Genomic DNA, 26,550 nt, shown 5'->3' on the forward strand with positions numbered 1-26,550 from the left:
ATGTCTCACAAAGGGGTTAAATGTTCAGTTTTTTCAATTCAGTTTTTATAATAGAAAGATGCACAAATAAGAAGTGTGGTTGGGATATACCGTAATCACTCTTGAATTACATTTACAACATTGATTTATTTACCTTTGGTGCAGCTCTATGCCAAACCGTGGCAAGCATTCTTGTCTTTACTTCTGAACTTTACGATATGATGTCATATCCCAATGCCCCACTTTTAAAGGGATGTGTGCAGAAGGAAATATTGATGATTGTGCTGACTTGACATAGCCTTCAACAGTGTTATGGCCTTGTGTGGAAGATCAGTGATCTCTCTTTTTACAAACTAATTGACTAGTGATGTTGCTGTTATGGGGCTGCCATGACCTGGGCCTGCCAGCCTAGGCCTAGTTGGTCTATGCTATGATACGTCACTCTATAAAAACTCCTCAATTAATTACTCAGTTCTCCCTCCACTGCCACTTAACTTTTAGTTCTGTTTCATAGGTCCCCACCATCAATATTTTAAACCTTTATACACACATTTTGTTATTCTGCCATCCTCTTATAGAAAAATAAAGCATATCTTACCTACTGCCCACATAAGAAATAAACATATCTAATTGCCAGTTGTGCAAATGTTTCCCTAGTCATTTTTAGATTGTTATTGTCAAAATATGTTATGTTGAGGCAAAGGAAGGTGAAGAAAAACCCTTCCACTTAATTGCCAAAAACTAACCTCCAAGTTTTTTTCCACAGAAATCCAACAGTGTAAGGTATTTTGGCATTTGCAAAACAGTTTAACAACAAACACCTCGTTTTTCCTTTAAAAACACTTTATACATGGATCCCTTAGAGCTCAAGCCTGCTGTGCTAGACAGCTTTTTAACAAATTCTGAGACAGAGGGGCAAAAGCCAGAGCACCAGTCATAGACAGCTGTTTCGTCCTTAATGGGACTCATCAACATGAGGTTGATTACTGGCTTACAGCCAGGTTGATACGTAGGTCACACTCAAAATACATGACCCTTGCACTGCCCATACCCAGGAGGTTCCCCATTTCTCAAACCCGAAATAAGAGACAGACACCAGCAGGATTGGATTTAGAAAAGGCCGAGACATTTATTTAACAAATGTCTCGACATAACTTTATTTAACATCTTATAAATTATTATAAAACACTTTAATAATAACTTCTGTATAAATACTATACAGTCTTCTGTACACCTGTGTACAAACAGCTGAGGGTTCCCAACCTAAACACCAAACAATGGCTTCACACTACCCCTTCCGCCGGATACCACAATCACCCAAGCGACCGCGGGTCGGATAGGGGAGCTCCACCTTAACGCTTTGTTTAATCCTGTACAGGGAGGGCATTAACTCTAACCTCTAACCAAAACCATCAACTTGCCACTCCCATTATCATTCAAACTTCTCCAGGGAACTCCTCCGCCACAGCAAAGAAAACGGATCCTGCAAAAAGAAAGAGGGAAAGGGGGAAAGAAAAAACACACAAAGCCAACACAAAAACACAAAGCAAAAGACAAAAAGAGGGAGGGCGGGCGGGAAACTGCTCCTGTGGTGTTCAGTAATTGCCCCTTGCACGTGTGCTTAGAGGGGCTTTATAGCCCTGTCCCCTTCCCCCTACAGTCACGTTCCTTGTGACTTCCCCCACGTTCCCTGTGCATTCTCACCTCGTGCTAACCCTTGCTGAGTTAACCCTTTCCTGCCCTAATACCATGTGCACCGTCCTGTAGTGCTGGCAGGGTCATGTTCCCCTTACGCCTATGACTCCAGGGTTTCTTTATGGTGATTATCTGATTTGTTACTTGCTGATTGTAGACTTCAGATAAACCCACCATATTCCCAGTGTGATCCAGAAAGGAAATAAAAGTCACCCCTGCCCCTTCTGTCCATATGCAGGTTAAAAGATATATCAGAAAACACTAAATGATATACACATGTCTAGCTTGGGAGGAACAAGAAAAAGATTGTATATAACAGAAACATAACAGTAAATAAATTACTTTGGCAAACTACAGGATACAGATATTTTTCAAAGGAGGGGAAGTATTAGGATAAGATCTATGTATATCTAAACATCTATCAATCAAGATATGTATGTATGTAACTCTATCTATCTATCTATCTATCTATCTATCTATCTATCTATCTATCTATCTATTTCTATCTATCTATCTATCTATCTGTCAGGGGCAGCCTGGCTCGGGGGGCCCAAGGCTTCTCCAGAGTTTACAAAACCAGCTGGTTGATGGAATTATGGCAGGTGCTGGTAGGAACATGTCAGATACTGGTGGTAGCATGGCAGGGGCTGGTGGGGACATGACATGGGCTGATGGGGACATGGTAGAGGCAAGTGGGGACATAGCAAGGGTTGATGGGAGGGGACATGACAGGGCAGAGATATTGCAAGAGCTGTTAAGTACAATACATGGCCTGAGGGGACATTACAGGGGCTGGCTTGCACTATGGACCTTAGCTAACTGGCAGCTGGTTGACGTCTGCGTGAAGTGCGTAGACAACCTCCGCTGTTGCCCGGCACTTCCGTCAGGGCTTCTATGACGAAGCACCGGCATGACATGACCTTGTGGTACTCCGTCATAGTGCCGGGAACCAGCAGAGGTTGTCTATGTTTATCGTGCAGATGTCCACCGGCTGCTCCGACTAGGGAGTCTGGAGCACGGGGGGCAAGTGGCATATCAGGGGGTATCTATAAGGAAGGTGCATTATGAATTAAGATGGGGACCTTAAAATTACTATTGGTTTTCTGAATTTCTGTTTATATATATCATATGCTGTCAAAAGCAGGGCTAACTGCATTATAGATACCAAAAATGTTAAAATACATGTATTCCTGTTCATTAAATAAAATGCTGTTTTACCATCCACTAATGTGTATTTTTTCTATACACCAATAGCACCAAACTATAAGGGCGCTGCCTATAATCGGGTGCGGCCTATCATCAGGCCAATACATTATTATCTAAAGATATGTTTATGTATATATATTAGACTTGGGCACCAGGGGGCTCTTCGTGTTCGTCTTCGTGCTCGTCTTCGGGGGGGAAAAAACCTTCGTATTCCGCGAATATTCGCCCGTTCCTGTCTTCTCTTCGGGCGAATATTCGCGGACATTCTTCGTGCTCGTTTAATCTTCGTTTCCTTCCCGGTTGCCTTGCAGGGGTTAATACGGGGTTAACAACACATCGGAGCAGCAGCAGCTGCCGTGAAGGAACGTGTGTGCAACTCTATTGGTCGTTTCGGCAGGGGGCTGGTCTGGCATCAACTAGTGAATTGCAGAACGCACTTCATTCGTTGATGGCAGGCCAGCCCCCTGCCGAAACGACCAATAGAGTTGCACACACGTACTGAGGTGTACTGTACACAAAATGACCTAGAGACAAATGCTCCAAGGAACTTGGCCTCCGTTTATCATACACAATCACACATCCATAGATGTTTAATAAAAGAATAGGGATTATTTTACATTTTTAAATTGATTTTGGACCACTTGTAATACATGCCTAACATTTGCTACCTATTTACAATGGCATACTTTGCAACAACCCAACTTTTACTGGACAGTACTGGAAAAAAGCAGGACTGTCCACCAAAATCTTGGGTGTGTTGGCAGGTATGCGGATGGAAAAATGTTGGACAAGAACTAAAAAATAGCTTAGGGTTAATGTACGGTTATGTTTAAGATTAGTAGCAGTGCACTGCTTTGGTTAAAGATGTATTATGTCTAAATAATAATTTAATTTTAATGGGTTTTAAAAAAAAATTAGGGGTTTATTTAAATGTATTTTAAAGTTAGATTTATTATTTAGTACTTTATTATATTTATTTAATGTTTATACTAGTGCTACCTACCGAGCTATAACTACCAACGTGTATTTGCATACCTAGTTTAGCTAAATTAGATGGGACAGGACTGGAAAAAAGCAGGACTGTCCCTGAAAAAGTTGGGTCTGTTGGCAGGTATGTGGATGGAAAAATGTTATAGTATGAAGTGTGAGTTATAGCGTTAATGCTAGTGAGTGTAGAAATGAAGGCCAGGACAAATAACAAGAGGAAAGGTCCTTGTGATTTTTGCATTGTACGTGTATGTGTTATGTGTGTTATGTGTGTTGTCACTTGTCACTGTGTTATATGTGTTATGTGTGTTATGTGTTATGTCACTGTGTTATTTGTGTTATTGTGTGTGTTATGTTTGGTTGGTTGTGTATCAGAAGGAAAATAATGAAATGGAAATGGAAAAGGAAATGGGAAAGGCGAATGAGTGGGCAATTGGCGACCCACTCACCTGTTTCACCCCAGAGCAAAGCATCCAAACACTGTCAGTCCTAGACGTTTGGCAGCGGACTTCCAGAGCTCAGACACAAGGCCCTAGCGTAAGCTGGCCACTCCGGCGGAGGTAGCAGGCGTTGCCACACCGCAAACAGACGCAGCCAGGGGGGAGAAACTGCCCTTACCATTAGGGACATTTGAGGCATGACACTAGCCAGGAAGCGAACTGGCAGAGAAGAGACGCTGGCACCAGCAGCAGCAGCAGAATTGGGAAAGGCGAATGAGTGGGCAATTGGTGACCCACTCACCTGTTTCACCCCAGGGCAAAGCACCCAAACACTGTCAGTCCTAGACGTTTGGCAGCGGACTTCCAGAGCTCAGACACAAGGCCCTAGCGTAAGCTGGCCACTCCGGCGGAGGTAGCAGGCGTTGCCACACCGCAAACAGACGCAGCCAGAGGGGAGAAACTGCCATTACCACTAGGGACATTTTGGGCATGACTCTAGCCAGGAAGCAAACTGGCAGAGAAGAGATGCTGGCACCACCACCACCAGCAGCAGCATTGAAAAATGGGAAAGGCGAATGAGTGGGCAATTGGCGACCCACTCACCTGTTTCACCCCAGGGCAAAGCACCCAAACACTGTCAGTCCTAGACGTTTGGCAGCGGACTTCCAGAGCTCAGACACAAGGCCCTAGCGTAAGCTGGCCACTCCGGCGGAGGTAGCAGGCGTTGCCACACCGCAGACAGAGGCAGCCAGGGGGGAGAAACTGCCCTTACCATAAGGGACATTTGAGGCATGACACTAGCCAGGAAGCGAACTGGCATCGAAGAGACGCTGGCACCACCACCAGCAGCAGCAGCAGCAGCAGAATTGGGAAAGGCGAATGAGTGGGCAATTGGCGACCCACTCACCTGTTTCACCCCAGGGCAAAGCACCCAAACACTGTCAGTCCTAGACGTTTGGCAGCAGACTTCCAGAGCTCAGACACTAGGCCCTAGCGTAAGCTGGCCACTCCGGCGGAGGTAGCAGGCGTTGCCACACCGCAGACAGAGGCAGCCAGGGGGGAGAAACTGCCCTTACCATTAGGGACATTTAAGGCATGACACTAGCCAGGAAGCGAACTGGCAGAGAAGAGACGCTGGCACCACCACCAGCAGCAGCAGCAGAATTGGGTAAGGCGAATGAGTGGGCAATTGGCGACCCGCTCACCTGTTCCACCCCAGAGCAAAGCATCCAAACACTGTCAGTCCTAGACGTTTGGCAGCAGACTTCCAGAGCTCAGACACTAGGCCCTAGCGTAAGCTGGCTACATTGGCGGAGGTAGCAGGCGTTGCCACACCGCAGCAAGTGCAACCAGGGGGGGAGAAACTACCCTCTCCATTAGGGACATTTAAGGCATGACACTAGCCAGGAAGCGAACTGGCAGAGAAGAGACGCTGGCACCACCACCAGCAGCAGCAGCAGCATTGGAAAAGGCGAATGAGTGGGCAATTGACGACCCGCTCACCTGTTTCACCCCAGGGCAAAGCATCCAAAGACTGTCAGTCCTTGGCGTTTGGGAGCAGACTTCCAGAACTCAGACACTAGGCCCTAGCGTAAATTGGCTACACCGGCGGAGGTAGCAGGCATTGCCACACCGCAGCAAGTGCAACCAGGGGGAGAAACTACCCTCTCCATTAGGGACATTTGAGGCATGATTTCAGCCAGGAAGCGAACTGGCAAAAGATGCTGGCACCACCACCAGCAGCACCGTTGGAAAAGGAAAAAGGTGAATGAGTGGGCAATTGACGACCCGCTCACCTGTTTCACCCCAGGGCAAAGCATGAAAGTCTGTCAGTCCATGGCGTTTGGGAGCGGACTTCCAGAACTCAGACACTAGGCCCTAGCGTAAATTGGCTACACCGGCGGAGTTAGCAGACGTTGCCACACCGCAAACACGTGCAACCAGGGGGAGAAACTACCTTAAACATTACAGATAAAAAAAATTAACTTTCCAAGCTAAGAGCTGGGTAACCCAACTTGGGCAGATTGAATTTAAGGAAGGCAATCTGCTCCATCAGATGAGGTGCCATGCGTGAGCGCTGTGGACTCAGTATGTTTCCAGTCATAGAAAACACGCGCTCACTTTGAACAGTGGTTGGCTGACATGATAGTAGCTGCTGCGCAACCCATGAGAGTGCAGGCCACACACTCTTCTTTTCATCCCAGTAGCTAAGAGGATCAACATTAGGCGCAGAAGGAACTTCACAGAGGTAAAGTTTGACCATTTCAGCAGCACTACTCTCCTTTCTGCTGCTAGCTCTGTCAGATGGTCCAACTATACTCCCAAGTGCCTCTTCCCAAAACGCAGCGGCTCCACTCAGCTGTATTGTGCTGCTTGTGGCACTGCTGCTGATGCTGCTGCTAGGAGTAGCAGACCACATCATCTCTTCCTCCTCCTGCACCTCTCCCTCCTCGGACAGCATTCCCATTTTACGCTGCCAGTCACGCACCTTGTTGACCAATTGCTCCCGGTAGCTACTGAGAACATTAAATTTCAAAGCTAGCTTTCCCTTAATTCTTGGATCGCAAAGGCACGCTAGCATCATTTCGGGACTCTCTTCCATTCGTTTGCGAAGGTGTACTTTTAGCAGATCCTTCAGCTTCCTGACTATGGCTGCTATGTCAGGATGTAGAGTGCCACCTTGAACAGCCTCACGGTTTCCAAGGAACACATCCATCTTGCTGCCTAGATGGGAGAACACTGGGATTACCTGGGCCAGACTGGCAGTGTTTGAGCTTAAATTTTCTGTGGCATCCCTGAATGGTTTAAGGACTGCCACTAGCTGGGCGATCACTGTCCAATCCTCCCTATTCAATGGAGAGGTAATCCCAATATTGTGCTCTGAGGCAAGATTATGGATTGCCCTCTGCTGCTCCAAAATCCTCTCGAGCATGTCTAACGTGGAGTTCCACCGTGTACTGACATCCTGACGTAGGCAGTGTACGGGAAGACCTGACCTCTCTTGCTCTTCCCTCAAAAGTTGGCTAGCCTTAACACTATGGTGAAAGTGCCCAGCGATCTTTCTGCAGCGGGACAGAACTACTGCTGCCACATTAGTTCCTTCTGACATTGCTGCCTTCACTACAAGATGGATGATGTGGGCTGCACAGCGCACACCAACAATATGACCATCTCGCAGCGCTTTCACCATATTGGCACCTCCGTCAGTTACCACAAAACCAACTTCAACATTGGTGCCCGCCTCTGCTCCCACCCAAAGGCTAAACATTTTCCTCATCGCATGCAGAATGTTTTGGGAAGTGTGCTTTTCATCCATCACTTCTGCATGGAGAAGGAAAGATCGGTAGCCTGCTGCAGCAGCTTCCTTAGACACACCGGGCTGCCACCAGTATGCTGTCAAAGAAAGAAAGGCATGCTGGCCGCTAGGTGCACTCCACAAATCTGTAGTGAAATGAACAGACTGACCAGCAGCCTTGGAAAGCTCCTCTTTCACTGCTGCAACACAGGACCGATACAATGAGGGGACAATGTTCCTGCTGAAAGTGGAACGTGACGGAACTGTATATTGTGGAGCCACAGCCGCCATCAATTGTTTGAAAGGCTCCCCTTCGATTATAGAGAAGGATACCCCTCCAACAGCAATGAACTGACCAATCAGTCGCGTTACTTTATTGGCCTGCTGTTTGGGCATTGACCTTTTGGATTGGAATGCCACAAATTGTTCCAGGGTGGGCTGGACATGCAGTGCTCCAACCTGCCTTGGTCTCTGGCTGCCAGCACTAGTTGCTGCTGCTGCTGCTGCTGCTGCTATTGGCTCAGAAGAAGAAGCTGTTGGGGTTTTTCCACGGCCACCAGCTATGCTGCCTGCACTAAGTTTTCCCTCTGCATCTTTCCCCAATAGCACAGCGTTGTGTTGAGTGCTGAGGTGATGCTTCATGCTAGCACTGGTAAAATGGCCAGACACTTTCCCTCTGCTTATTAGCTTCCCACAATGTTTGCACTTTCCATAGCGCCCTTCTTCAACATTTTCAAAGTGCTCCCAAATTGGGGCGCGCATAGCCTTGGAGTGTGCCTTGGGTGCTGCTCCTACTGCTCGGGGTGGATGAACAGAGGCAGAACTAGTGGTGGTGGGACTGGTGGTAACAGTACTGGCCATAGTGGGACTGCTAATTGCTTTAGATTTGCTAGGTTTTGCTGCTGCTGATGGTGGTGGTGGTGGTGGTGATGATCGTAGCGGAGAAGGTGGAGGCTCAGGGGAAAATTGTGCACTAGTCATTTGGACACTGCTCCCTGAGGAATCTGATTCCTGACCACTCATCTCCTCTACTTCCTCTGGCTCATAGTCTAGCTCTTCATTAGCCAGATCGAATGGAATTCCTGCTAGGCTGGAGCTAAGACTGATATCGTCGTGAGACTCGTGACTAGTAGTAGTGCGAGCAGGAAGAATAGACTCTGCACTTGGCCTCTCAGTCTCAGGCTCCTCTGCTACCTCGCTAGGTGGAGTCCCACTATGTGTAGCCCTCTCTCTAACTGTCTTTACAAAAATTTTGTAAGGACTTGGTGGCTTGCTAGAGGTACTAGGAGGACATGGCGTGGCGGTACCGGTGGGAACAGTAGGCGCAGCACTAGTGGTGGTAGAGGCGGTAGAGGTGGGGGTGGTGGTGGTGGTGGTTTTCCCTACAAAGGAATGAGATCGCTTTGGTTTGGGACCCCTCTGAGTCTTGCTGCTAATTTGGCTCTGCTTGGTACCTTGCATGCTGCTGGTGGATGGGGAAGATGCTGCTTGGGGCAAAAGGCACTTCTTTTTAGTCACTGGGCTGGTACTACTTGTGCTACCCTTTAACTTTGAACGTGCTTCTGGTGCTTTAGGCTTTCCGTAAAAAACCATAGAGCTTGTGGGCCTAGCCGCACTACTACTGCCTGCTTTTGGTGCCTTTCCTTTACTTGATGATCCTTCAAGCAATGCTTCCCCAAATGATAAGCGAGAGCTTGGCCTACTTGGCCGACTAGACTGACGCAAAGGCTGCATCTTAGAACTGGTGGTGGTGCTGGTGGTGGTGCTGGTCGTGGCGGTGGTAGATGGAGCTTGTCCCTCCTTAGTCCCAAAAGGAGGATCCATTTCAAATTTTGTGTTGTGTGTGTAGTGTAGTGTAGTGTTTAAAAAACTATAAAAAAAATAAAAATAAATAAAATTTAAAAAAAAGGAAAAACGAATTAAAGACAAAAAATTAGAGGAAGTTCTCTTCAGTGCTACTGCTTAAAAAGTAAAACTATGCACTACTGCACTGTGCTGTGTGCAATCTGCCAAAGTGCTAAAGTTATTTAAATTATTAACTCAAGATTAACTATTTAATAACTAGCAGTATTTTATTTTTAATTTGAATTTACACGGGCCTAAGAGCTTAGCCTACTACTATGCTAGCCTAAAGCTATATTTCCTTACTATAAGTCTACCTCTAGGCAGACGCTCTCAAACCCACTAAGCTAAAGTGAGCTTAAATCAGATTCAGTATATGATTTATTAATTAATATTAAGTTATATAATATTAATAGATTAGAAATAATTTACTTATATATTATGTATTATAGATAGAAGAATATAGATTATGAATTAGAATTTAGAATTAGAATTACTTATATTATAGATTATGAATTAGAATTTATATTGTTATATATTATTTATAATATATTATAGATTAAGATTAAAGAAGATTAGAATTATTTTAGTACTACAGCTAGTAGCTTGAAGCTTTGCTTAGTACAGCTCGTCACAGTCAATTTTTCTTGAAAAGAATTAGAAATAAAATAAAATGTCACAGCAAAACAGTTAGCTTCACTGCTGGCTGCACTCACTAGCCCAACAAGTTCACTTCACTGATGGACTGAGGTGAGCAAAACACTAAGGGTACTTTTAATAAAATTGAAATAAAATGTAAAATAAATGAGAAAATCTTTGCAAAACAGTTAACGTCACTGCTTGCTGATCAAAAAAAAACACAGCACTTATGCGGCTGCACTCACTAGCCCAACAAGTTCACTTCACTGATGGACTGAGGTGAGCAAAACAAATGAAATAAAATGAAAGATTAATTAAGAAAAATTGACTTGGTCTCTTGCTGTTGCTAAAACAAAGCACAAACTATAGAGCTGCAGCACCAGTACTAATAAGATTAGCTGAACTATACGCTAGTAGTAATTATTTAATATTATTACTTTTATTTATAGCTAATTTAATTAACTATTAAGACAAGAAAGAATTATAGAATTATTGATATTACTGATTTTAGATTAGACACTAGTAGATGTCTTGAATGTCTACAGTACACTCTACACTAGTATACTATTACTAACTATAACTGACAAATATATATATAATTTTATAATGAATTCAATTATTAATTATATTAATTAATATTACTGATTTTAAATTAGACACTAGTAGATGAATGTCTACAGTACACTCTACACTAGTATACTATAGAATATATATATATATGACTGACATATATATATATATAATAATGAACTATTAAATTATAGATTCTATTAAATTATTATTTATAAATTCTATTTAATTTATTTAAGCAGGACAGGCAATAGGCACTAGTGCCAGCCCAGGGCAAGGGCACCCCAGTGCCACTGAGGCACTGGGTGCACTGTCAACTCAACAGCACTTACACTACAGTTGATGACAAATTAAATAAAAAAAATTAAATTAATCAAATTATTATTATTAATTATATTAAGTAGCACTGAAGTGAGGATGAAGTACACTGTGAGAAATGGCAGGCTAAGGCTTACCAGTCTCACACAGAACAGAACAATCTCTCTCTGTAACGCTCGGATGCAGCACAGCAGTGTTGCCAAAGCAGTCACAGCGAAAAATGAATGGATCTCTCAGGCAAGCTCTGGTCTTATAAAGGCGCCTTCAGAATTCAAAAAACAGCAGCACAGGCATTGGACGAGACCCTTAGCGTGACGTCACAAGAGTGAGATGATTGGACAGACGAGATCAGCTCACTCCTGTTTGAAATTTTGGCGGCTGCGCGGCAAAAACGAAGACGATCACGAAGAATCTTCGATTCTTCGTGGTTGTGAGTCTTCGTCTTCTCCTACGTTTTGCCGGCACTGTATTCTCTTCGGCGTGTCTTCGGAACGAACAAAAAAACGGCCTCTTCGTGCTCGTTTTCATGTTCGCCCGAAGACGAATGCGCAAGTCTAATATATATATATATATATATATATATATTAAAGTATATATATAACACATTCCACTCATATGGATCTAATGAACGTATCTTTTTCAGTCTGTTTGTGTGATTTCCTCTGTTTAGGGCCTACTAAAGTAGACACATCACACCCAAACACTCTCCTGAGAGTGATAAGCTGTATGAAAGGTAAAAGGGTAGCGGCAAACAAGCATATATTATCAGAGTAAATGTGTATTGATGTATGGTGTTGGTGCTAGTAAGCATGTAAGTTTGTGTTTGTCTGTATATAAGTGTGTGCACTACTTGCAAATAGGGGAGTCCCAAATAAATCCTGCACCCAGGGGGCAGTGATCTGTTACCTACATACACATATATCGCATTTATGGGAATTTGCCACAAGTTTTCTTTTCTACAAGCATGATTGGTTGTAAAAACATATAGCACATTAATTACCCCTACATTTTGTTTACCCATTAGATGCAGAAAGGGTGCACTTCAATATTTTGGGTTTTGTAATATCAGTTACGGTATTTAATGGTATCTAGAGAACTCTTCACAGATTATTCTTCATACATTAGACTCACAATACATACATTTGTTGAGTATTTGCTATATGTATTGAAATGCTTTCAAATACTTCAAATGGGTAAAAAAATGGGTAAAAAAACCCCTTGTTTGATAGGGGAGTGGCTGAGGACATGAATAGGATAAGTCATAAAGTGTTATTTACATACTGTTAATGTAGTTTAAGTAGGTGAGAGGATTAACACATCTGATGATCAAATCCACAGTAAATTAGCTGCATGTTATTACAAAAGTTAAAAGGGAATCATAAAACCACAGTCTTGGTTTACAATATTTCATCTGCAGTTCAAAATATTGGTTTAAACCATCTTATGGTATGAACGAGTATGCGCGATTGAGTTAATGAATATCTGTAAATGAGTATATGAATGAATATGTGGGGGTAGCATGGATGTGTAAGGGGGGGGGGCGTGGTACAGGGAGGCTGTTTGAGGCTAGGATGCCACAGGCAGGATGTTTTGGGGCAAAGATGGCAAGTCCTATGCTAACAATCTAAGAGGGGCAATATGCAAGGGTATGGGAACATTGATTCACAAGGGGGTGCTGGCTGGGGGCATCACATAAATCAATACTAAAGGGGGGCTGGGATAAATTTACAAAGTGGGGCTAGCTGGGGGCAATACACAAGGGTGTGGGGGCATTAGGGTGACCACATCGGCCATGTTTTACGGGTCACATAACTTTTACATATTGCTGACCAGCCCAGATAAAATGCTGAACTGCAGTATGAGAGATGTATAGACCCATGGAAAGGAACCAACTAGTCAGATATACATCCCCCATACTGCAGAGTAGTATTTTATCCTGGCCAGTGGTATCAATACACAAGAGGGGCAGCTGGGGTCATTACATAAATCAATACTAAAGCGAGGGGCAGGCTCATTGTGGTTCATTATGAACATACCTGAGAACTCTTCAGGTTTGCTCTCCAGGCGACGCACTGCTTCTCCGGTTATCCAGGTCAACACCCGAATCCTCAACACCCGAATTTCCCCTTCAAATGGGTGTGTTTCCCGTGATCTAGGCCTCTGGGAATTAGCATAGCTTAATGTACAGGGCACATGTATGAGTGTGGTTGAGTATGTAGTGATTGGTGGGTGCATGGCGTGGGGGCGTGCATTTCAGAGGGTATATAGGGGTGAACTTTAGGTGACCTGGGTCATTGCCATTTTAATAGCCGGCTAGCAGTCACTTCCCTCCCTCCCTGTGGTTTTTCTTATGTCATTTTCCTTGTTCTCACTTCTTTTGTTTGTCACAGCAGGCGGGTGGCATGTCCTTGCCGGTCAGGAATTGGTGTGGCTGGATATGGAAGGTGGTGTCAAGGACGGAAGGCGGGTCTCAATCCTCCCCTAACCTCTTGTGGTAAGGTCAATGACCTTGGTCGTGCCCACTGAGCTTATGGTCGGCTGGTGGTTAGCACTGGTAGATGGCAGCACAGGGAGCTGTTTTTGTGATGTTGGACGAGGGGGGAGGTGAGTACCCCGGTGGTTTTTCAACATGCTTCAAGTATGGAAGCTGGGCCGGCAAGGACGGAGTTAATTTATTACTGTGTTAGTTTTGGCTGTTTTCCTGTGTGAATTATTTATGGTTAATGTTTGTTTGTTTATAAATGTGTTTCTCTTAAAATATAGGGTAACACAGTATGGTTTGAGTTTTTATGTAATAAAAGCTGTGGCCTGTTTTCATCCATATTCAGTTGTCCCTGTATTATTTGGTAAGTGGTTGTGGGTTGGTAATGGGTTGTGTTTTGCCCGGAGCACTATCCCCTCTTCTTCATACAAGGTGTTGGGCAGGTCCTCTGGATGCAATCAGGGTGCCAGGGCTGACATGATATTAGGGGGCAACATACAAGGGTATGGGAACATTAATTCACAAGGGGGTGCTGGCTGGGGGCATCACATAAATCAATACTAAAGGAGGGCTGGGTGGTGGGATAAATTTACAAAGTGGGGCTAGCTGGGGGCAATACACAAGTGTGGGGGCATTAGGGTGACCAGATTGGCCATGTTTTCCAGGTCACATAACTTTAACATATTGCTGACCGGCCCAGATAAAATGCTGCCCTGCAGTATGGGAGATGTATAGACCCATGGAAAGGGTCTAGGCCCAGAAATCAGTAAGAGTAAAAGTAAAGGTTTTGTGTTATTTAATCTATTTCAATCTGCTAAATTGTGGCTTCAGGCATCCCATGTATGATGTACTCCCAATCCCAACACATAATATTCTAGCCTATATTATCTGCCAAGCACTGATGTCATCTTTATCCAGTACACATTGACGCAGAGAAGTTAATATAATATAAATAATTTAACTGTATTCTGGAATCAAATACATTTATTGTTGTATTGTTAGTTGTGTTTATCAAAATTGTGGTTCATTATGAACATACCTTAGAACTCTTCAGGTTTGAGCTCCAGGTGAAGCACTGCTTCTCCGGTTATCCGGGTCAACACCTGAATCCTCAACACCCGAATTTCCCCTTTAAATGGGGGTGTTTCCCGCGATCTAGGTGTTGGGCAGATCCTCTGGATGCAATCCGGGTCAACACCCGAATCCTCAACACCCGAATTTCCCCTTTAAATGGGGGTGTTTCCCACGATGTCAGCAGGAACGCCCAGTGACATCCGCAGAAACATCCACTAACATCAGCAGGAGCGCCCCCAACCTCATTGGGAATGCGCCCGATGTCAGTGGGGCCGCATACCACAATGGAAGGCTCCGGGTAGCCTGAGCTAAGATGTTCCCAGGTGTTGTATATTCTTCTCCTCAATCAAACCAATACTACCAATTGATATGCGTGGAGAATAATCCGTTCTGCGTTGTGTATTAATGATAAATGTAATACCCTTTTTACCTCCTCCAAGAACTAACATATAACCTTATCCCCTTTTCCAGATAATATATGTCTAGTTCCACTAAGGTTTTCTATCTGATATTACAATAAAACAGCCTACCCAAGATTCTTACCAGAGAGAGAGCTTTAATTAGAATCTGCCCAGATTAAAGTTACAGCAAAGCCAAAACCAGAGTTACAGTGATATACAGATGACAATCATTCATACCAATCACAAACATCCCATCTATCCAATATCTGCTGCTAAGTGTGTATGCTGTGTCGGTAATGTGCAAAGGGTGAGATTCACCAATCTAGTCTTCCATGTGTGTTTCTACTATGTCTACTATTTCTCTATTGATGTGTAAATGAGGTCCCTGTCCTGTGTTCCCAAGACCCCACCGTGTGATTTTATTGACTTGCTATGTTTCCCAAGCCTATCTCCAGGTGATGCATTTCCTTCATTCCCTAAATATTATGTAGGTGTGATATCTTCTTACTGTCTTTCCTGTTACTTCCCCCCTAAGTGGGATCATACATATATATATATATATACACACATAAACTTAATCAAGCACATATTAATTACAAATATACATACCGTATTTGCTCGATTATAAGACGAGGTTTTTTTCAGAGCAAATGCTCTGAAAAATACCCCTCGTCTTCTAATCGGGGTCGTCTTCTAATCAGACCTCAAATAGAGTCTGATTAGGAGACTAAGATCCAGATCCCCCGCACCGCTGCAGGGGACCTGGATCCTCCTGTCTCACCCCCCCCCATCATACACACACTTACCGGTGCTTCCTGCTGTATTGCCGGGGCAGCGGGTTGACGTCTACGCGATCCGCGTAGACAACGTCCGCTGCAGCCGGAAGGAGGTGTGGCTAGCAGCGGGGGTTGTCTGCGTCCGTCGCGCAAACCTTCTCGGACAGCCGGGGAAAGTATACGCGACGGACGGATACAAACCCCCGCTGCCAACTCCACCTCCTTCCGGCTGCAGCAGAAGGCGACGTCAACCCGCTGCCCCGGCTGGAAGCACCGGTAAGAGAGGGCTGAGAGGGGAGGGGAGGGGAGAGTGTGTGTGTGTGTGTGTGTTAGTTAAATGGGGGTATAGGGTGTGTGTGTGTGTGTGTGTGTGTGTGTTAAATGGGGGCATAGGGCATTTCTGGAGTGGCGTTAAGGGGGAATTTAATAGAGCACTCTGCCTCCTGAAATGCCTTATACACCTATATGCCACTCTGCCCCATAATATGCATTTTAACCCCCTAAATGCCAGAGTGGCATATAGGGGTATAAGGCATTTCTGGAGGCAGAGTGCTCTATACAATGCCTTTTAACTCCCTTAATGCCACTCTGCCTCCTGAAATGCCTTATACCTCCCTATATGCCACTCTGCCCCATAATATGCATTTTAACCCCCTAAATGCCAGAATGGGATATAGGGGTATAAGGCATTTCTGGAGGCAGAGTGGCATATAGGGGTATAAGGCATTTCTGGAGGCAGAGTGGCACATAGGGGGTCAAAAGGCATACCATGGGGCACAGTGGCATATAGAGGGTTAAAAGGCATATCATGGGCCACAGTGCCATATTGGAGTGGCAAGCCTGGGGGCAGATGTGCGTAACTGGGGGACAGGTTGGAAAATACAAGAAATAAAAACAAAAAAAATATTTTTCTCAATCATAGCTTTTATTAAAAAAAATAGTTTACATGAATTAACATTTACTGGTAAAACTTTTTTCCTTTAGGGTCGTCTTATATTCAGGCTTTTTCTTTTTTTCCTAAGTTAATATTCAGATTTTGGGGGGTCGTCTTATAATCAGGGTCGTCTTATAATCGAGCAAATACGGTACTTGGTATTTACCCCAACACCAGGTATGATTATGAAATGTTAGCAACAGGCAACGACCACAACACTGGTCAATTCAATTTACACCCCTCAAACCACATATTTTTGAAAACTAGACACCCCAGGGTATTTCAAATACTGGTATCTTAACTCCTTCCATGCACTAATTCTACTACCGGCCTTCGTCAAACTTTTTGTTAGTCGTTTATTTTGCGACTAGGTATTTTGTACTTTAGGTATACTTTTACAGCTTCTGATATATTTCACTTTAAAACAACACTCCAATATGTTTTCAGCAACATCTCTTGAGCACAGTGATACCATGGATGGGTTTGTCAGATTATTTGGGCCTAAAAGGCCACATTTGGGACATGCGCAATTCAGTTTTTCAACTTGGAAAATCAGGTCTTTCCGCCACCATGTCAAATTTGGGGCAACTTTGAGTCAGCCAATTCAATTTTCCCCATCAAACAATATATGTTTGAAAACTAGACATCCCAGGGTACTTCAAATAATGGTATTTTTTTCCATGCCTTAATTCTGCCATCAGTATTTTGTTTCACACTCACTGTATTTTAGGTATGAATTTACAGCCCTTGGTATATGTACTGACAAACAACGTCACAGTATTTCAGCAACATCTCCTGAGTAGAATTATACCACCCATGCATAGGTTTGCAGGGTTGTTTGGGGGCTAAAAGGCCACATTTGGGAGGTGGGCATTTTTTCTTTTCATTTTGACATCTGGTCAGTCTGCTCCCATGCCCTGTTTGAACTCTATCTTTGAACCCAGCCAATTCAATTTATCCCACCAAACCATACCTTTTTTAAAATAGACACCCCATGGATATTTGAAATGCTATGTTATTCCATGCCAGGATTTTTAGATACAGCTCTGCTCATGAGCCTTTGATCATGATTTTTGGACTTTTTTTACATTTTGTTAGAACTGGATGGTTCCCCTGACATCACTGCATAAATATTTTATTGATTTTTTAACTTTTTATTTTTTCTATTTTTGTTTTTATTTTTTACTTATTACAGTGCAGACAGGGTTATTCTTGCCTTACCCCACCATGCCTGGTATACAGCAAGGTTTGACTGCCACTGGCGTCTAGCTCATAGTAGCATGCATGCGTGTGCTACTCAGCAAAGATTTAAACGGGAACATACACCCTGTTGCTGCGTATACTCTTTCTTCCCTTATATCTATATATACCTTCACTTACCTTGTAGCTCTTGTTCATCGCCTCAGAGTGTTATTCCCTGAAATTGCCTTGTCCTGATTCCTACACTGGTTTCCAGTTCCTTGTCTTGAACCACGAGTTGTGTTATTCTGCTGCACAGTCACCACTGGATCCTGAACTGTCTACCAGACCTCTGCCTTGCCTTGACCTTTTTTCCTTCCTTATCCCTCTCTACTGACATCTTGAGTCCTGCTCCGGTATTCTTGACTGCAGCCTGCCTTCACTAAGATTCTGCTTTGCCCTTCTGAAACCATGGTCCTGCTGCTCCTATGCCGTGTTTTGCCCATCAGGTGATACCAGCTCTGCATTGCGGATCTGTACCCTGTCTCCTATGTCTGATAGGCCGGGATATATTACTTATAATGTATGATATGTTTTGATGGATCCCTCAAACAATATGTGAACAAACACTACTGAATATAAAGCAGAAAATACGTGATTCCAATGCAGTTTTGTTTATTTAACTGAAATGGCAACATCTAGATTGAGAAAAAATAATCAAAGCAATTGTAAAAGCTCTGTATTAAGCAATGCGATTAAAATCAGCTTGTAGATCTGTAAAAAGAGAAAAAAGTACATCAGTTAGGTACAGAAATATGATGGCTTGCTTCTGTCTTATCTTTAGCTTACACTATATGACCAAAATGATGTGGATGACAGATGATCACACCTATATGAGCTTGTTAGGCATCCTAATAAAATATAGTTGGTCCTCCTTTGCAGCTATAACAGTCTCCACTCTTCTGTGAAAGCTTTCCACAAGGTTTTGAAGTTTGTCTATGGTAATTTGTGACCATTCAGCAAAAAGAGCAATTTTAAGATCAAGTGTTCCAATGTATTCCAAATGGTTTAATGGGTTTATGATCAGGACTCTGCGTAGGCCAAGTTGCTCCACATGAAACGTGTCAACTCGTGTATTTAAAGCCTTTGTTTTGTGCACAGGGGCACAGCCATGCTGGAACAGCCTGATTTTTTTGAATGTTAATACATTTCTGTACTTAATCTTCAGCTTTAAGGCAAACATAGTGGAGTGTTTCAATTAAAAATAAAATGGGTATATCATGAGCACCTGTTACCTTGTAACACTACATAATTACGGTATATTTTACTCAACTGGGAAAAATAACATGATTTGTTTTAACATTTGGTATATATGATATGATGAAATAGTAGACCAATACAAACATTTTAATGCAAAGAAAGCAACACATCTTGAAAATGATCATGCATACCAAAGACTTATCGTAGTAATGTCAGTATGAAAATATTCTATAAAATATATTTATACAAAGAACCTTAAAAGCAGGGCTTACATTGAGTATATTCGCATTTAACCAAAAAGTCCTCCAACGAGTTTGTTTACGCCCAGGTCAAGGCTTAGATTCTCACCAGCCTAAAATATATATTCAAGCATTATTTATGTTTACAGATAATTAATAGTTTGAATGCATACATAAAAAGTTTTTTTTGCTTTTACACTATGGATGTATAAATACAATAAATATACGTCTCAGCATTACCAATGTGTAATGGCTATGGTAAGATGCATAATTAAACTGCACAGCTTTACTAATCCTTTTAATTTGACCTTAACCTGGTTATCCTTTTTTATGTAATACAGTAAAGCATTTAAAATGGTTTATTTTATTTATGTACGAGGGATGTTTTAAAAGTGTCTTTTTTAATATAAAATTTATATATAAAAGTCCCTCGTAGTTTAATTTATAAACATAGTTCCTGCTCTTTACATACATGCCCATCAAACATTGTGTGCTTTTGAGAAAAGGGACATCATAACGCTGCTAGTAATAAGCAACTTTCATGGTTGCAAAAAGAAAAATACAGAGAACATCTAAGGCAGGGGTGTCCAACATGCGGCCTGCTTCCTCTCTACAGTACAAGAGAAGTTGCTCGCACTGAATGCGAACAACGCAGATGGAAGCAGAGGCCCCTGCGGGAGAGATGAAGTGCAGGTAAGGGGGTGGGGGATGGTGTATGAATGAGTATGCGTGATTGAGGGAATGAATCTTTGAATGAATGAGTATATGAATGAATGCGTGTGTGTGTGATAGCATGGATGTGTGATAGCATGGATGTGTAAGGGGGGGGCATGGCACGGCACAGGGTGGCTTTAAGTGATGCAGCTAGCCAGGTTTCAGCATGTACTGGCTGACTAGTCATGATATAAGTGTGATTGCTAACAGCAATCACAGTCCTATCATGCCCAGGTTCCAGCATTTACTGGTTGCCTGGGCATGATAGGAGTGTGATTGCTGTTAACAATCAAATATATATATATATATATATATATATATATTGCCCAATTTTGGTGTGTTAACCACACTTTTATTAAAAGTAAGTAACACACCAAAATTGGACAACAAAATAGAATAACAATATTAATTTTTTTATGATTTTTGACAGCAATCACACTCCTATCATGCCCAGGCAACAAGTACATGCTGGAATCTGGGTATGCCTGAGATTTCTGTGAACAATTATAATATTATATATATATTAACATTTTTTTTGGTGTGTAACTTACTTTAAATAAAAGTGTGGTTTTTATTATTATTATTATTATTATTCTAAAGGTGGGGGGGTCATTTTTAGTTTTCAGCTTTGGCTAAGTGAACCCTGAATTTTCAGTTTCGGTCCAGAATTTTCATTTCGGTGCATCCCTAGAATAAATTGAATTATTTAATTATTACTTATCCTGAATCCTGAATTTGTAGTCACTTCAGAGGACAAAACTTCCTAGGCCCAGAAATCAGTGAAAGGAAAAGTAAAGGTTTTGTGTCATTTTCTTTATTTTAATCTGCATATTTTATTAAAGGCCATATTTTCTCACAGTGAAAAATTAGTGCGGCCCACGCACATATACATTTCTGATGAAGTGGCCCACTGCAGTATAAACTTGGACACCCCTGGTCTAAGGCAATATAAAGGCTAACACTGGAGAACAATACAACTTGCTTTAAAATAAAGTAACATAAAGTAGACTTACCTTTTTAACTTTGTGGTTTATTTACTTAACTAGGTATTGACAAGTGGGTTTCATGGTAGTTGTCATTTCAACTTATCTCTGCACTATGGAGAGACCTGCTCGGTGACATTCTCCTGTGAGATTGGTTAGCCCTATATAATGCATCGGTAAAAACCTGGAAATCCAAAGACTAAACCTTGCATTATACAGGGCCATACTGTCTTCTAAACTCTTGCTTCATTTAATTGAACACTATTTTGAAGGGTCTGGGTTTCTTTTATACATAGTTTACTTAATTTTCATTACACTTGTAAGAAATAATTTATATACTTTTATTCTGTTCTACACACTTTGGGCCTGAATGCAACTTGAGTGTTAGGAACATATGTTATCAATTATGTGACGTAGCTTAGAGGAGTTTCTGTGGAATGCCAGTGTATCCTATGACTGTTCCAATAGGAATCCTTAAATTAGACTTGGGCACCAGGGGGCTCTTCGTGTTCGTCTTCGTGCTCGTCTTCGGGGGGGAAAAAACCTTCGTATTCCGCGAATATTCGCCCGTTCCTGTCTTCTCTTCGGGCGAATATTCGCGGACATTCTTCGTGCTCGTTTAATCTTCGTTTCCTTCCCGGTTGCCTAGCAGGGGTTAATACGGGGTTAACAACACATCGGAGCAGCAGCGGCTGCCGTGAAGGAACGTGTGTGCAACTCTATTGGTCGTTTCGGCAGGGGGCTGGTCTGGCATCAACTAGTGAATTGCAGAACGCACTTCATTCGTTGATGGCAGGCCAGCCCCCTGCCGAAACGACCAATAGAGTTGCACACACGTACTGAGGTGTACTGTACACAAAATGACCTAGAGACAAATGCTCCAAGGAACTTGGCCTCCGTTTATCATACACAATCACACATCCATAGATGTTTAATAAAAGAATAGGGATTATTTTACATTTTTAAATTGATTTTGGACCACTTGTAATACATGCCTAACATTTGCTACCTATTTACAATGGCATACTTTGCAACAACCCAACTTTTACTGGACAGGACTGGAAAAAAGCAGGACTGTCCACCAAAATCTTGGGTGTGTTGGCAGGTATGCGGATGGAAAAATGTTGGACAAGAACTAAAAAATAGCTTAGGGTTAATGTACGGTTATGTTTAAGATTAGTAGCAGTGCACTGCTTTGGTTAAAGCTGTATTATGTCTAAATAATAATTTAATTTTAATGGGTTTTAAAAAAAAATTAGGGGTTTATTTAAATGTATTTTAAAGTTAGATTTATTATTTAGTACTTTATTATTGTGCTGTCCTCTGGACTGTATTTATTTAATGTCCACCATATTGTCACTTCTTCCATCACCATGTTGTTTATATGTATTGTTGTTTTGCTGCCACCTGCTGGCCAGAATTCGTATGCTGCACGCCTCTGTTCTTGTTAATAAAGTTGGGCGTGTTTTCAGGAGCCTGGGTCCATGTCACTTCCTCCAACCCTTATGAGAGGGATCTGCTTTCTGTGTGACTGGACATTCATCTCTCGGGCACGTAAGGCATCAGTTTTTTGACCAGCAGATAGCTTTAGGAAAGATATTAACAGACAACACCAAGGTTTCAGTATCATTGTTTGTGTTTGACTTGGGTCAAATAAACCCACATTGATTCAAATCTCCGTGTTTACGTGTATCCGTCTAACCTGAGCTTTTGCCGGTCCTGTCTGCTCCACTGCTTGGACACGAAGGTAGGAAAGTCACACAGCCACTACCAGTTACACCTTCATTCGCCTTCATGTGGGGACAGAACAGTCAAAAAACTGCCTTAGTGACCAGTACCACACTCAGGAATCTCCCTAGCAACAGGCTCACGTGCAGCAAATCTGCCCAGCCACTGAACATGTCTGGACAAGCCTAGGGGAATCAACGTGCATCTGCAGTATCTACTCCCTCGCCTGGAAGTCCTCCACAACTCCAAAACCCCAGCAATTCACTCAAAACACCTTAGGAAGCTTATCAGGTGCCCTATAGGAACCGTGCAGCGATTTTCAGCCCCCAATTCAAAAGTTTATTTTCTTAAAGAGATAGCGCACCTTAAATCAAAATGGCCGAAAAGGACCTTGCTGAGTTCCCCAGTGATAAAACAAAACAAATGCAACCTGATAATGGTAATTATGAAGAGCAGGAAGCAGAGCCCACGCTTCCAGCAGATCAAGACGCACGACCGAAACGCTCTCTTAAACCGACGATAAAGGTCATTGAAAACTATCACACCATGAAAGATGAGCTATGTGATAACCTGGAAGAGCAATGGGAACGGGTTTCCTCCCTCATGTCAGGACTTAAATCCTCCTCAGGTGGTGCTGCCAGGTTACAAGTCGCCATTGGACGGCTGAACACAGCTTATGAAAGATACAAGGGACTATCTACAAGGTATATAACCTTTCTAAAAGACTCTAATATCGATGAAGCCTCATCAGAACTGAGCAAGGCAGAATCATTAGACAGAGAAAGAGACGCCATGGTGCAGGATGTTAAAGATAAAGCGGAACTCCATATCTCTCATATGCAGGAAACTAGATCACACAGATCAAATTCATCTAAACATTCCTCTCGGTCATACAGATCATCGCGCTCTAGAAGCTCAGCCATGAGTGACAGAATACTAGAGGCCCGCATAAATGCAGAACAATCCAAGGCGAGACGTACCTTCATTGAGAAAACAGCTCTTGCAAAGGCAGAAGCAGAGGCCAAGAGAGCTGGGGCAGAAGCAGAGGCCAAGAGGGTAGAAGCAGAAGCAGAGGCTCGGATAAAGATTTTTGAATCAGAGATGGATGAGGAAATTGCGTTAGCCGAAGTAAGAATACTTGAGCAAGCATTGAGCCAAGGTCTTGATCCAGTCTGCTCACTACCACAGGAAATGGACGATCCAGTCGATCGCACCAGTGACTATGTGCTGAAACAGTTACCCGTGTCACCCCCTATTTCCAGTACTGTACAAGCCGACAACACTGAAACCTCCGAACCAGCTTTTCCTACGGTGCTAGTGCCACCCACAGCACCCGAGCAAGCTAATAACCGTCACCCGGATGTGCCCACTCAAGGACAGTTATTACAGCAAGATCAGGTGTTTTCTGGCCTACCTCCACAGCTCAAGCAGCAGTCATCAGAATCTACAGAGGCTAAACCACAGCTCAACCCTGCAGCAACATCATTTTACCCGGTAGCATCTCACCCTTTCACGCCAAGCAGCCCATACGCCCCAGGGGCATCACAAGTTGTCATGGCAACAAGCGGTGAGAAATCAGATATGTCTGAGTTCGCTAGGTTTATGGTGAGCAGAGAGCTAATCAACACCAGTCTTTCAAAGTTCGATGACCGTGCAGAGAGCTATAGAGCCTGGAAAGCAACCTTCAAAGCCGCCATTGCCAACCTCAACCTAACCGTAGAGCAAGAACTTGACCTCATGATCAGATGGTTGGGCCCAAGCTCTACAAATCGTATCAAGAGCCTCAGAACTGTCTATGTGGGACAAGCAGAAGCAGGTCTCGCTGCCGCCTGGCAGAGACTTGAACGTACCTTTGGTAGTGCAGAAGCGATAGAGAAGGCCCTATTCCAGAGACTGCAAAACATCCCAAAGATCAATCTCAAGGAAGTCCATAAGCTTCAGGACTTAAGTGATCTGCTCATGGAACTGGAGCTAGCCAAAAAAGACCCTCGTTTGACTGGGCTGTGCTACTTGGATACAGCGCATGGAGTGAACCCAATTGTTGTGAAGCTACCATACAGTCTGCAAGAGAAGTGGGCAGCGTCAGTCTCAAGGTACAAAAGAGCGCATGATGTCACCTTTCCCCCATTTATTCATTTCTGTAAGTTCATCGATGAACAGTCCCAAATGAGGAATGACCCCAGCCTTGACTTCCTGGAGTCCAACACTATAGCCTCAGCGACGTCATCATCAAGGTATGAAAGTGTCATGCATAAACACAGAGACTTTAAGAGCAGCGTGAGCGTTAGAAAGACTAACCTACCATCACCTGCAGTACCCATGGGAAAACAGTACACTACCTCATTAGGAGACAAGTCCTTCAATCGTGAATGTCCCATTCATAAAAAACCACACTCATTGAACAAATGCAGAGGGTTTAGATCCAAAACCATACAGGAGCGCAAGAAAGTCCTCACCGAGCTTGGGGTATGTTTCAGATGCTGCGCTTCAGTGGAGCACATGGCTAAGGACTGTAAATCTGCCATCAAGTGTGAAGAGTGTCATAGCGAAAGACATACCTCAGCTATGCATCCAACCCCACTCGCCAGAGACTCACCGGCTGCAGTCGCCATTAGTCCCGCTCCAAGTCATGGCGGGGAGCCCCAGAATCACGCCAACACCACCACAGCTGTTTCCTGCTCATGCTTGGAAGTATGTGGGGAGAGTCAGAGAGAGAAATGTTGTGCCCGACTATGCCTAATCAAGGTTTACCCAGATGGACAACCAGAAAAGGCAGTAAGAATGTATGCCATCATCGACGACCAAAGTAACCGGTCCCTAGCGGGACCTAAATTCTTTGAAGCCTTTGGAATCAAAGGACCATCAGAACCCTACACCTTAAACACCTGCTCGGGCCGCATAGAGACTAGCGGCAGAAGGGCACAAGGATTCATTGCTTCTCCTATCAATGGGGATACCGAAATACCCCTACCGACGCTGATCGAATGCGACCAAATACCCAACCATAGGGATGAGATTCCTACCCCAGAAGCTGCATTTCACCAACCACACCTAAGGCACATAGCCAGCCTTATCCCACCTATGGACATCAACGCCGAGATTCTACTCCTGCTCGGCAGAGACAATCTAAGGGTACACAAGGTACGTCAACAATGTAATGGTCCCGACTATGCGCCATACGCCCAGAGACTGGACTTGGGATGGGTAGTCATAGGGAACGTATGCTTAGATCAACCAGGAATTGACTCCTTCAAGACTTATGTGCTTGTAGATGGACGCGCAACTAGCATTAAGCCGTGTCCTCATCACTATGAAGTTAAAGAGAAGTCTCCAGACCTCATACAGCAACCTGACATCATTTCTCCCTTCTTTGCCGACGACTTGGGGAGATCAGTTTTTCACACAACCAAGAACGACGATAAAGTAGCCTCGTCAGTAGAGGACAGAGAATTTGTCAAGATAATGGACAGCGAGTCCTTTAAAGACGAAACCAATCACTGGGTTTCTCCATTACCCTTCCGAGCTACCAGGCTAAGACTCCCTAACAATCTGGAACAAGCTCTGTCTAGATTTAACTCTCTTCAGCGTACCATGAACAGCAAGCCTGAAATGAGAAAACACATTGTCGCCTTTATGGATAAAATATTCCGTAACAACCACGCAGAAATAGCTCCATCCTTAAGGAAGAACGAAGAGTGCTGGTACTTGCCTTCATTCGGAGTGTATCATCCACGGAAACCTAATCAAATTAGGGTCGTTTTTGATTCAAGCGCCAAACATCAAGGTGTATCTCTAAATGATGTTCTTCT

This window comes from Sceloporus occidentalis, unplaced genomic scaffold, assembly GCF_023333645.1.
Source record: "Sceloporus occidentalis isolate IW3139 unplaced genomic scaffold, rSceOcc1.0.p SCAF_28, whole genome shotgun sequence".
NCBI lineage: Eukaryota > Metazoa > Chordata > Lepidosauria > Squamata > Phrynosomatidae > Sceloporus > Sceloporus occidentalis.